At 44.5% G+C, this 12,718-nt stretch overlaps 1 long non-coding RNA gene across 1 annotated transcript in view; it reads left to right on the top strand.

Annotated features, from left to right (window-relative positions):
- The window catches only part of LOC132691788 (uncharacterized), a 46,446-nt gene extending 34,458 nt beyond the window's left edge, over nucleotides 1–11,988 (top strand). Inside the window, exons 2-3 of the long non-coding RNA XR_009615992.3 lie at nucleotides 4,651–4,986; nucleotides 11,854–11,988. This is a non-coding gene — a long non-coding RNA (uncharacterized LOC132691788). The remainder of the gene's footprint in view (nucleotides 1–4,650; nucleotides 4,987–11,853) is intronic.
- The last annotated feature ends 730 nt before the right edge of the window (nucleotides 11,989–12,718 follow it).

The raw sequence follows: 12,718 nt of genomic DNA, 5'->3' as shown, positions 1-12,718 counted from the left end.
AATTCTTGCCAGTTTTGCTCTTCATTGAATTCTTAGCACTTAGTATAGAAGCTGGAATCGAAGAGTCCCTCGAAAACTTCTTGATGAATGAGTCAGTTAATGCATTAAAAATAATTAATTAGAGAAGAAACTAAGTCAGCAAGCAAATACACAAAAACCAACAGAAGAATAAGATCTTGAAAGAGAATTTCCATCTCCATTTAAAGAACAGTGCTTGGCCAGGTTGAGCATGCATTCTGCTCTGCTCGTGTGTAACTTGCCATTGAATCTATGTATGGGTGGGGGTAGTCTGTTTCCCCCTCAACTCTGGGAATATTCTTAAACTTTAATATCATTTACATTCACTGATATTAGCTGTTTCAGATGACTACTGGGGCAACAGGTGTTAGATGATCCTCAGTCACCTAGCCCTAACCTGTGGTACATGGAGGAAATGATTCATATTCATTTTAATAAAGCTTTTATATTTGCGGAGGCCCTTACAGATATAAATTCAAAGGAATTTTCTCTCTGGAAGTGTACTGTTGGGCCAGAGCTATGGGTCAAATGCTCCTGCCACCATTTTCTGAATTCTCAATTTCCATCATTTCTGCTCATGATGATCTTGGGTTTTCCTGTGGGAGAAGAGAGAGGCTGACAATCCCACCTGAGGCCTGGAGCTTCACTAAGAAAAGCCAGGGGGCAGATTTTGATTGATACATTTTATAAAGCATAGGACCAGAGCTTTTAGCAACTCCTTGCATCCAGCCAGAAGCAAATTCACTAAAACATGTTTGCTGTCTGAGATTCTGCCTCATTTTAACATGAAGTGCATTTCTTTCTGTCTCCCTCCCTAATTCCCTGTTGTCTTCCCCAACATGAGAAGCCAATAGGTTGGGCTGGTAAAGGAGACTTTAGACCATGTTACAGCAACAGGCTGCTGAGCTGGGTAAAATGCCAACATGACTTGATTTACAGGAACCTGGGGGGCCCCCGATAGAGCAAATCCACTCCCCCTAATTGACCTGGCTGGAATTTCTGCCACAGAGATTACAAAACTGGGAGCAATTAGGTAGAGATATTAATAGGTTCTGTCATATGAAGTATTTGTAACAAAGCCTTCAGTCGAATTCCAAAGTGAAATTTTTTACTCCTGAAGCCAAAGAAGCCTTTGTTCTGGGGTTGACATCATGAAACTATTTTTAGAGTCCAAGTCTTCTCTGGAGGGGGCACCAATGGTTGGCTGTCCTTCCTTCTTGCCTCCAGGTCCCTGTGCTAACACCCCTCCTCCCAGATCCTTTTCTCCCCCAAGCTGGGCACATGGCCCAGATGTGACTGGGAAGGATGAAGGCTTCTGGAGGGTCAGCCCCCATGGGCTGCTGTCCCTGGGTGGCTCCAGACAGATGGGGAAAGGATCACCACAAGACTCAGCCCAAATAGACAAATTGTCTGAAGCTCCTGGAAACTGGGGTTGGGAGTTTTGAGAGAGTGGAGGAACTCATTTATATTCTCCTGTCAAGCTGAAATGAGGGACTTTTTGTTTCGCATCAACAAATAGTTCCTATAGCTTCCTTATGGATGCCTTCACTCTCTCTTTGTGTCGGACCTATTACAGGAGCAAAGATCAGAGTGCAAGAAGAGGACGGGACCCTTAAACATAACAGCGCCACTCTGTTATTTTGTGTTTGTGTACTTCTTTGTATTTTTCATATCGATTTTATCCATCTTGTTTCATGTGATTGTCCAACTACTCTATGTGTGACTTGGTACTTTAGAGATGGGGAAACTGAGGATTGGAGAAGAAAAATTGTCTTCCAAAGTTGGTTGAAGGAGATAACAACCCAGGTTTCTCAGTTCTTATTTCAGGGTTTTCCAAGCATGCTGAGCACGCTGGCCCAGCTGGAGAAAAGCTTTCCAGGAAGAGACAATCCAAGGGAGAAGTGTTCTCTTTTGGCCTGGCCTGACCCACCACAGAGATGGCTGGGGTGGATGACATCCTTCAAGCATGTTGGCTCTCTCCCATCCTGTCAGACTACTGGGCTGGGCAGGTCTCTTCCCATTTCTTCTTTCCTGGTGAAATTCCTGTGCTAAGTCTAAATCTCACAGAGCCCTGGGCAGTTCTTCTACATTGTCCAGGGCAGTCAGCCCCTGACACCTGAGGGCCACACAGACTTATGGGTCCAGGGCTGCTCCCTGTATGCCTACACAGTGCTTTTGTGTGAATTAGGAAAAGGCACCTCCTCCCAGCAAAGGCATTCTCCCAGGGCTTGGGTGAAGGGCCCTGACTGCATCCAGCCTTCCCTGCTTCTTTGGGTCAGTGACTTTGTGTAATGAACATGAGGAGAATAGAGCTGAGACCCCAGGCTTCCTTCCCTCCCCAAATTATAGGCACAAGGAGGCCAGGAAATCACTGCTGGGGCAGGAGTAGGCAGTTCCCTTATACAGTGCATGGCTGTACAGCCTGACTGAGGAATTCATTCCCTGTTGTTTCCCAGCCTAGAGGAGCCTTCTGAAAGAATGAGTGGTATTTCCCACCTCCTTTGAGGACAGTCAGGACTCTGTGCTCCAGAGAGCTGGACTTCTCTTGCCCCAGGGGAGAAACAAGCATGGGCTTGTGCAGGGGAGGAGTTGGCTTATCCCAAGTGGGATCTCTCAGGTTGAAGGGAGGGGTGGCCTAAACCAAGAAAAGATGCCTAGAGTGGAAGAAGGAGGGGTGTTGGGATCCTTGGGAGTGAAGACCCGTGCTCTGCCTATACACAGTGGCAGGTGGTGGCAGGACCTTGGACAGAATGAATGTGGAGATGTCTGGGGTGAACAGGAAGTTCATGTACTTCAGAGCTATGAAGGGTTCCTGGGGCTTCCTTCTTGGCTTGGGGGAGGGGGACTGGAGCAGTCTTGGAAGGGACCGCACTGGCTTGGACTCTGAGCATCAACCTGATGACCAGCAGGTACTGAAGGCAGGAGGTATTTCCTGTTTCTTGGATCATATAAATCCTGGTTTTTGTTTTTTTAATGACCCAAAAGGATTTGAAGCTAAGCTGATTTAGGAGGCTGAGTCAGATGTAAGTTCATTTAGAGAAATAAAGAAATGAGTAGTTGCTGTACCCAAGATTTGTGGAGTAAATTCATATTGTTTACAAACCCCAAGAGAAGCTTGCTTTGCCTTCAATCGGCCCCTAACCTCTTCCAACCAAGACTCATATATGTAGGACAGCCTCTTACCTTCATTTGCACCTTCCCCAGCATAACACAGAAAGACTGTCCTTTTGAAAAGTATTTTTTTTCAAAGCAGCCATGTTTTTAAATTTTTAATCTGATTTCACATGTAAAATATTTGTGTGGCTATGAGAGAGCTCACAGAGGGATTTGCTTTTATTCCTTAGGTCCATTCAGCTTCTGGGAAAAATGGTGGTACTTCTGGTCACCCAAGACACAGATATCATGTCACAGGCTTCTCCAGAGTTTTGAGAAGTGCTAGACTAATGGGAAGATTATAGTACTTGATTAGAGTGGAGAATGGGACTTACCTCACTCTCAAAGTCAGAGGGGGCAGAGCCTGGGAAAGCAGCCCCTCTGGAAAGAATGCCTATAAATGTCCCGCGTTATCTGCAAGTCTCTCTCATCATGCCACAGTCCATCTGGGCCGTTTTCCAAGACTTCTGTCTAACCTCACACCTTGACTATGGGATAGGGGTTTCTGCCTCTCTTTTTCTTGAGTAGTAGAGGAAGCTATAGATGGCCTCTAGTCTCATCAGATTTTAGATTTTAAATGGGAGGTGTTGTAAGGGAAGCAATTATTTTTTCTGCAGAGGTGAAGGCTGCATCAGATCCAAAGAAAAGAGTTACTACCCCTGACCACCTCCTTCTCCCGCTAAACATGAACCTAATTCTGAGGGTGGTTTTAAATCTGAAATAGACAGAAGTATTTCCAGTTCAATGTTCTGGTGTAAGCTCGTTCAAATATTTGTCCTTGGCCTAAACAAAGCTCAAACCAGGGTAACTTCAGGCTCACTTCAAATGTTATTAATATTTATTTTGAGCCTCTAAGACAAAGAAATGGAAGACCCCCTTGGCCATTCTGTACTGTCTTAGCACCAATCTCTCCCTTACTCACTTATCTGGAAAACATGAATGGACTCGACCAAACTCTGCAGAGCAAAGATTTATCACTTCTACCTCTACAGAGCTTCAGAGTTACTGGGTCTGTTTAATCCCCTCTCCACCCAAAGGCAACATTTCTGAGCTGTCCACATGGACTTCCGTGTGGTTCCTGACCAGTTCTGCTCCTCTAGGATTGGCTGTCTTCTTCATCCACACCCTGGAGATTGATGTCCAGAGTTCTTCACTCTCTTCTTCCCTCCATCTGTTGAACAGAGGCTGTTACTCTTTCATTAGGCCTGGCTGATGGAAGGTCCTTTCTCTTTTCTTTACCCTAAAGGTCACTCTTGAGTACCAATGAGTCCAGAGTTTTCTTGATTTCTAGGGCCACTTAGCCAGCTGGCTGCACTTTCTTCCTTTGTTGCCATTGCTCGCGGGCTCAGGGAGTTTGTTAGTCACCGCCCCCAGAGCATTAGCTCCAGCCAAACCTCTGCTCTCTTTCAGTTTTCTCATTCACTCCCTCCTCCCTTTCCTTTAGCACTGCACACTTTGTTCTTTCTTTCTTCCCTCCAGGCAAAGTTCTTGTGCTTCTCTGGACAATGACAGTAATCATAAGCAACCGGGGCTCTAGAATGAAGAAGAGGGGTAACGGCTTAAGAGGCAAGGGAAGCATGCTACAGAAGTGCCGTCAAGGGCGTTATTAGCACCAGGCTGACTGTCCTTGCTGAATGAGGCTGGACAACGCTAAATTGTGCACAGAGTTCATCGATTAGCACAGAGAAATCCCAACAAAAAGCTGGATGTGGATGTGGATCTTGCCATGGTTGTGTTCACATGAAGTATTAAAGTGTTGAAATTTCCCTCTACACCGAAGAAGCAATGGGGGAGACTGCTGAAAATCCAACCTGTGTGAGTTTTGCCTCAATCTCTTTCAACTTTTGAAAGATGGGATAGATCATGTGGGAATGGTTGCACTGGCCTTAATTCTCTCTACCAGGGCTGAACACTATCTTGTGGGAACTGTGGGAGAAATGAAAGGAAGAGGATGTTGGGCATTGCCAGATAAAAGCCTCAGCTGTTGGGGTGTCTGGGTGAATCAGTTGGTTAAGCATCTGACTCTGGACTTTGGCTCAGGTCATGATCAAATGGTTGGTGAGTTTCAGCCTGGCATCGGGCTCTGTGCTGACAGTGCAGAGCCTGCTTGGGATTCTCTCTCTCTCTCTCTGGCTCTGCCCTTCCCTTGCTGGTGCACAGTTTATGCATGGTGTGCAGTGAGTTTATGTGCCTTAAGAAGGTCAAAGAGCTGAGAAGTTGGTGGTTAAGTGGGACCAGAACCCAACTCTACTATTGTTAGTATAATCTTCCTTTTTCTACTCTACCTTATGAGAGCACAGAACTAGTTTTAGTTACCATGTCTTTTCCACTAAAGAGAATAATCTTCATCCTGGAAATGGTAGAATAAATATTGACTAGAAGAAAGTAAAGCCAAAGGTAGGGAATATAGAATTTCACTTTAGATCAATGTTTTAAAAATATTTATTTATTTATTTATTTATTTATTTATTTATTTATATTTGTTTTGAGAGAGCATGGGGAGGGGCAGAGAGAGAGGGAGAGAGAGAATCCCAAGCAGGCTCCATGTTGTCAGCACAGAGCCTGATGGGGGACTGAATCTCACCAACTGAAATCAAAAGTTGGACACCTAATGGACTGAGCCACCCAGGTACTCCCACTTCAGAGCAATTTAAGACTAAATTATTGGGAGTTTTTCAAGAGTTCCAGATCAATCTCCTGCCAGGGTACAGAAAACATGACCTTCCTGACAGCTGCAGCTTCAGGAAGGTTCTTTCTTCTTTTTCAAACCATTGGTATATTTTTATATAGGACCAGGTCATTCAAACGAACAGCTAAGTTGAGGGAACCGTGTGTGGCTCAAGGTCATCCATATCCACAATGACCAACCTGGAGCACAAGGCCTGCCTTCTGTGTGGCCTGGAGGAAGACCCTGCTTCCCAAAGCATGCCCTTTGTCCATGAACATGCCACAGTACCAGAATCTACTTTAAGTGATTATTCCTGAGATTTTCAAGGATTTCCTGTCTTCCAGAACTCTCTCTCTCTTCTTAAGTGTTTCAGGCAATACACATGCAGAGAAAAATTGGTGAGAGGAGATCCAGAAGGATAGGCCACCAGATAAACTTCACCCACTTCCAGTGTGCTTAGCCCAACCCTGTGTCAGGCATCCTGCTTTTTGTGAGGCCTGATATTAACACAAACAGACTAGACAGGGCCAGACTTGCAGCAATGATGGCCAGCCCACCTGTATTGGGTCCCTGTCCCTCACCAAGGATGTGACTAACAAAACCCATCATCCATCCTACACACTTCACATATTCCAAACTCTGAATCACCACAAACTGAGATGGTCATTATATTAGTCAGGAATCTCCAGAAAAACAGAACCAATAGGAGATGTGTGTGTGTGTGTGTGTGTGTGTGTGTGTGTGTGTGTGTCTATAGATAGCGAGAGAGAGGGACTTATTTTAGTAAATTGGCCTACATGTCCTAAGATCTATAGGGTGAATCTATAAGCTGGACACCCAGAAGAGTTGACAATGTGATTCCAGTCTTGAGTCCAGATGCCTGACAACCAGGAGAGCTGATGGTGTAGTTCCAGTCCGAGACCTGGCTCAAGACCCAGGAAAAATTGATGTTTCAGTTTCTGATGGCAGGAAAAAAGCTGATTTCCCAGTTTGAAGGCTCTTAGGCAGAAGGAATTCTCTCTTATTCCGGAGAGGAACAGCAACTTTGTTCTATTCAGGTCTTCAGTGGATTGGATGAGGCCTCCACATCAGAGAAGGCAATCTGTTTTACTCTATCTGCCAATTTAAATGCTAATCTCACTCAAAAACACCCCCCCACTAAGAATAATGTTTGACTAAGTATGTGGGCACCAGATGGCCAAGTCAAGTTGACATAAAATTAACCATCACAGTCTCTATTGCAATGCCACTCTATTGGAAGGATAGGAGTGAATGGCATGTGGTGTAGCAGAGGTGAATGTGGCAAAGTAAATACTTTTTGTGCAAAAACATACAACATAAATTAGGATTTCAAGTCAAGAGACTCAGAGAACTAGAACTAGAACTGGAACTAGAACTAAAACTCTGGATTTTCAAACATATATGAACTAAGATCCTTAGTATTGTTCTTTGTCCCAACACACACACACACACACACACACACACACACACACACACAATTCTGCCACAACTAACTGATTTGCAAATCCATGAGAATATGATTGCTGTTTGAAGTCACTGAGTTTTGCCAGGCACTATTTTTGTGGCAATGGGTAACTTTTACAATTACATAAATAATAAGTGAATTCTAAGTGTGATATGTGTCATGAAGGAGAAATATGAAGAAATATGAAAATATTTAAGAGAACAACTTGACCTCATCTGGAGGATTGAGGAAGGTTTTTCTGAGGAAGGAACATTTAAGCTGACACCCAAAGCGTGAGTAGAAATTAAGTAAACAAAGTGATGTTGGACTGAATGGAGGAACATTCCAGGCAAGGAAACAGCAAGCATAAGGTCCTGAGGTTGGAAATGATTAGAACACTTGAAGAACTGAAGGAAGGTCAATGTGGCTGGAACGTGGAGAAAGAGATGGAAACTAAGAGTTAGGGGATGAAGATGCAGTTGATGATGAAATGGTTGGCAGTGCACAACCATGAAGTGCTTGGGAGCAATGTCAAGCATTTTCTTCTTTTCTTTCTTTTTTTTTTTTTTACTACTAATAATTGGGATTTTGTAAGTAGTTTTAAATCAGGGAATGACATGATCAGATTTGTACTTATGCAACAATTTTCAACGTAGTATGAAAGATGGACAGAGGTAGGGAAAGAGTGGTGTTGGGAGGGGTGCCTGGGTGGCTCAGTTGGTTAAGCATCCGACTTCAGCTCCGGTCATGATCTTGCAGTCTGTGAGTTTGAACCCCACGTCAGGCTCTGTGCTGATAGCTCAGAGCCCAGAGTCTGCTTTGGATTCTGTGTCTCCCTGTCTTGTTGCCCCTCCCCACCTCTCTGTCTCTCTCTCTCTCTCTCAAAAATAAAATAAATATTAAAAAAAAAGAGTGTTGTTGGGAGAGCAGATAGGAGACTCTTTTATCAGTTCCAGGAAAAGATATGTGACCTAGATGGTAGTCCCAATGGTGGAGATGGAGAAGAATATTTAGGAGATAAAGATAACAGGATTTGGCAATTGGTGAGATAAAGGCTGGGGAAGAGGCAGTGTCAAAAGCATCACCCAGGCTTCTGGCACAGATCATTGAGTAATTGGTAGATCCAATTATTGGTATGGAGTAAATTGGAGGAAAGGGATATCTGAGGGAAAATTATGGGTTCTATTTTTATGGCTTTGGCAAGTGATAGCCCCTGAGCTTCAGGTTTTTATCTGTAAAATGGAAATAATATCTTTACTTGTTGGGAAGATCAAATGAGATGATGTACAGAAAGGAACTTTGCAAATTGGAATGCACAGCTCAAAGCAGGATCTTATTGTTGTAGCAGAGATAAAAGGGATGGGAGAAACAGAAGGTTGATAAGCTGAAAGGGTAAAAGGACAGGTTGACCTGGAACTAAATTCATCTAGTCCTTTTGGAAAAAAAACAGTGAAGGGGAAAAGAACCGAACTTTGAGACCTCATCCGAGATGTTCTTTTGTAACCAGCTGCAGACCCTAGGTCCCTGGTGGCCCTGCCATTTGTAATTGCTACAGGCTGGGAGCAGAGAACAGTTCCCACTCCTGACTACCACCATTAGGACACACTGTCCCCATTAGTACAAATCTGGACAAGTCTGTGCACCATGGAAAATCCTTGAGGTTAGACCCTGCTGGTGAAAATCTGCAGTGGGGTGGGCACGGGAGCCAAGAGACTGATGAAATCCTGCTGTTTAGGATTATACAACTTTAACCTGCTTAAAGTATAACAGTATGGGCTGCTTGCTGTGCTCCACAAACCACAGAGTTTCTTGTGAGGCCAATCAATGATAATTTTTATTTATTTAAAAACATTCATTGACCTACCCTTGCCATATTCTGCCCAATTTCAGCAAATGAAATTACTGTTCATGTAGTTCCTGAGGCCAAAAACATGGGGGTCCTTAATTTCTCATTCTTTTGCCCCCCACCTCCCATACGTCATTAAGAACAACCAAGTCTATCTCTAAGACATACCCTAAATGCCCCCATCTCCCCATACCCACTGCCATGACTCAAAATATTTTCATCTATCAGAACTACAGGAGATATTGTCCCCCAATCAATTTTCAAATAGCAGCTCACACTATTTTTAAAAATATGAGTAGTCTACTTCACTCATCTGCTTAGAAGTCCCCACTAAATTTAGAATAAAATCCAAATTCCTTCCCATGGCCCACAAGACCCTGCATGATCCAGACCCTGTTCACCCCTCCCTTTTTTTTTTATTTTGAGAGAAAGAGAGAGAGCGAGAGCGAGAGAGAGACAGAGAGAGAATGCATGGAAGGGGCAGAGAGGGAGGAAGAGAAAGAATCTCAAGCAGGCTCCACGTTCAGTGCAGGCCGGGCTCGGGGCTCAATCTCAGGACCATGAGATAGGACCTGAGCCGGTATCAAGAGTCAGATGCTTAAGCTGACTGTCACCCAGGCTCCCCTTACCTCTCTGACTTCAGGTCACGTCACATGATGATACTGAAAATTTTCACTTTCTGGTTCTCATACACCTATCCAATTAGAATGGACAATTGGCCAATCAGAACAGATGTTAATCAAAAAACAAGCACCTGGGCAGTAGAACCTACTGGCTGAGTATTAGGCCTGCTCACGCTATTGAGTCTGCCTCAACATGTCTGCCTCCATGTTACTCAAACACAGAAGGTCATTATTGCCTTTGGGCTTTTGCAGGAGCTGTCAGGAGCTGTCCGCTCTGGCTGGCAGTTTCCTCCTCCAGCTTCTCATAAGGCTTAAACTTCCCTGTCATTCAGGCCTCAGCCCCCAGTTTAAAAGGCCTTCACTAGTACTCCCCACCTCTTGCCAAAGTTCTCTCCTCACAGTGTCCTGTGATAAATTACGCGGAAGTTTCTTCTTTTTTTTTTTTTTAGTTTATTTATTTATTTTGAGAGAGAAAGAGAGAGAAGTAGAAAGAGAGAGAGAGAGAGAGAGAGAGAGAGAGAGAAAATTTCAGGCAGGCTCTGCACTGTCAGTGCAGAGTCCAACGTGGGGCTCAGTCTCACAAACTGAGAAATCATGACCTGAGACGAAATCAAGAGTCAAACACTTAACTGACTGACCTATCCAGGTGCCCCTGGTAGTTTCATTTTTACTCACTTGAAGTGAGTACAGCCTGTCACTCTCCCACAGATGGTAAACCCAGAAGTAGAGGGTGTTTGGTGCCATCAATGTATCTCAGGGCCCCAAACAGTGCCTGGCACAGAGCAGGCACTCAACAAACACTGGGTGAGCAATGAGTTCCTAGAAGTGAAGCAGTATGCTCAGCTTGGGGTGTGGAAAGGAAGGCAGGAGCCATCAAGGGGCATCATGGGCTACTGACAGAGTAGATCACAACTCCGCTATCAAAAGAGTAGAGCACGGAGTGGTGGACAGTGTGGGCTGACTGTGAAACCCCTCTCAGGATTCTCATTCTGAATACAGGGTGATAGCAAGGAGAAGTAAATGTGAAATTCCAACTCAGTGGCCTTGTTAAAATAAGGACAGCAGACCTGGGTCTGCAGGCAGAAGAGCATCAAAAGGAGCTGCTTGAGATCGAGTTTCACCCTAGGGGCTGTGAGAGTAGATGTTCAGTGGGCTCACCTGGAAAAGTCAATTCCATCCTCTGACAAAAGGCTGATTTTAGCTTTGCCCTTAAAAAGTTTTCATAGCGATTCCAGTGTGAGAAAAAAGGGAGTTTCCCCACACCACCAAGCAATTCTTTTTGCTTCTACAAAAGTTGAATTCCACAATTCAACTCAATTCTGACACTATCTACCTGGACATAGTGTCAGATCCCACAGGTTCAACGTTCAGTCCTACAAAATTTCCTCCCTTCAACTCCACTTCAGATGCCAATCCCAAGTCCAAGTTGTCACCTGTGCTCTGACCAACTGGCTATTGACCAGAGGTTCTAATGACCTCCACCGGTTTGATTAATTTGCTAGAGTGGCTCACAGAACTCAGAGAAGAAATATTCTATTTACTAGACTACCAGTCATTTTAATAGGAAAATCAGATGGAAGAGATACATAGGGCAAGGTATAGGGAAAGGGCAGAGAACTTCCACGCCCTCTCTGGGTGTGCTATACTCCCCAGATCTCCACAAGTTCACAAAATCATATGCTCTCCAAACCCAGATCTTTGGGTTTTTATGGAGACTTCTTTACAGGGGCATGATTGATTAAATCATTGGCCATTGATGCTACGTTCAACTTCCAGCCTGTCTCCCCTCCCAGGAGGTCAAGGGGTAGGACTGAAAGAGGCAACCCTCCAATCACATGGTTGGTTCCCCAGCAATCAGCTCCAACCTAAGGGAACCTGGGGACAGTCCAAAAGTCACTGTATTAACATAACAAAAGACACTTTATGGCCTTCAGCACTTAGGAAATTTGGGTGTTAGGAGCTCTGTGCCTGTATCAGAAGGAAGACCAAATATATAATTATTGTTATAAATCACAGTATCACAGTCCTGGAAGAGGATTTATAGCACTAAGTCACCTAATCATATTGAGTCTTTTAACAGTTCCTTAGATGGCGACTCAATCTTTACTCTTCCTCTTCCCAGTCCATCTCATACATGGATTCCAGAAGCTCTTCCAGGAACAACTACTTTCATTACATTACCGCTCAACTTGCAAGTCCCAACAAATGTGAGCTCAGGTCTAAACATCCCATCCTGGTAATGGTGTTCCAGTCCGATTGGGTGGGAAGGGCACTGGGCTTTGGGTCAGACACACTGACTTTGCATCACAGCCTACCATGTTCCCCCAGTGGGACCCTGAATAAGCTGTCACCTGTGGAAATCTCTCTGTCCTTATTTGATAAAAGGGTAGTGAAGACCGAATCCCTAAATCACAGAGCCCTTCTACCTGAAACAGCTCCCAGTGTCTGCAGAGTGAAAGAGAATCAGCAGGATCAGACTGAGCTTCTTGAAAGCAGGAATTGAAGATCATATTTTCTGTTCTTTCACAGAACCTCACAATGTACTGTGCAAGGAATTCATGTTCAGTGAACCTTACTGATTGGATACATACTCCCTCAACCTCTAATATTTCTTACCTAATGCTAAGCAGTGTTTGCACCACACCTGTCAGAATGGTCCTGATGCTGAGGTAGTCCTGAATCCAGAGGGAGAATTGCTGTGAGGATCTCTCCAAAGGGCCAGGACACCACCAGCAGATCTGGGAAAGGGCCGAGTGTGCCCAAAGGGCATGGGTAGTGTGTCTGGGGAGGAGGATGGCAAGGGAAAGTGCTGAGGACAGGGGCTCATGGGGGTGGGGGAGGAGGTTGGGGGTTCTGAATACCTTGTGAAATAAAGAAAAAGGAGGTGGATCTTTGGAAAACTTCTGAAGATCTCCAAGAATGCAGAGGGACATCCAAATAGCTTC

The sequence above is a fragment of the Panthera onca genome, chromosome B1 (genome assembly GCF_046562875.1).
Source record: "Panthera onca isolate mPanOnc1 chromosome B1, mPanOnc1 haplotype 2, whole genome shotgun sequence".
Classification (NCBI taxonomy): Eukaryota; Metazoa; Chordata; class Mammalia; order Carnivora; family Felidae; genus Panthera; species Panthera onca.
This window is presented reverse-complemented; position numbering and strand designations above follow the sequence as displayed.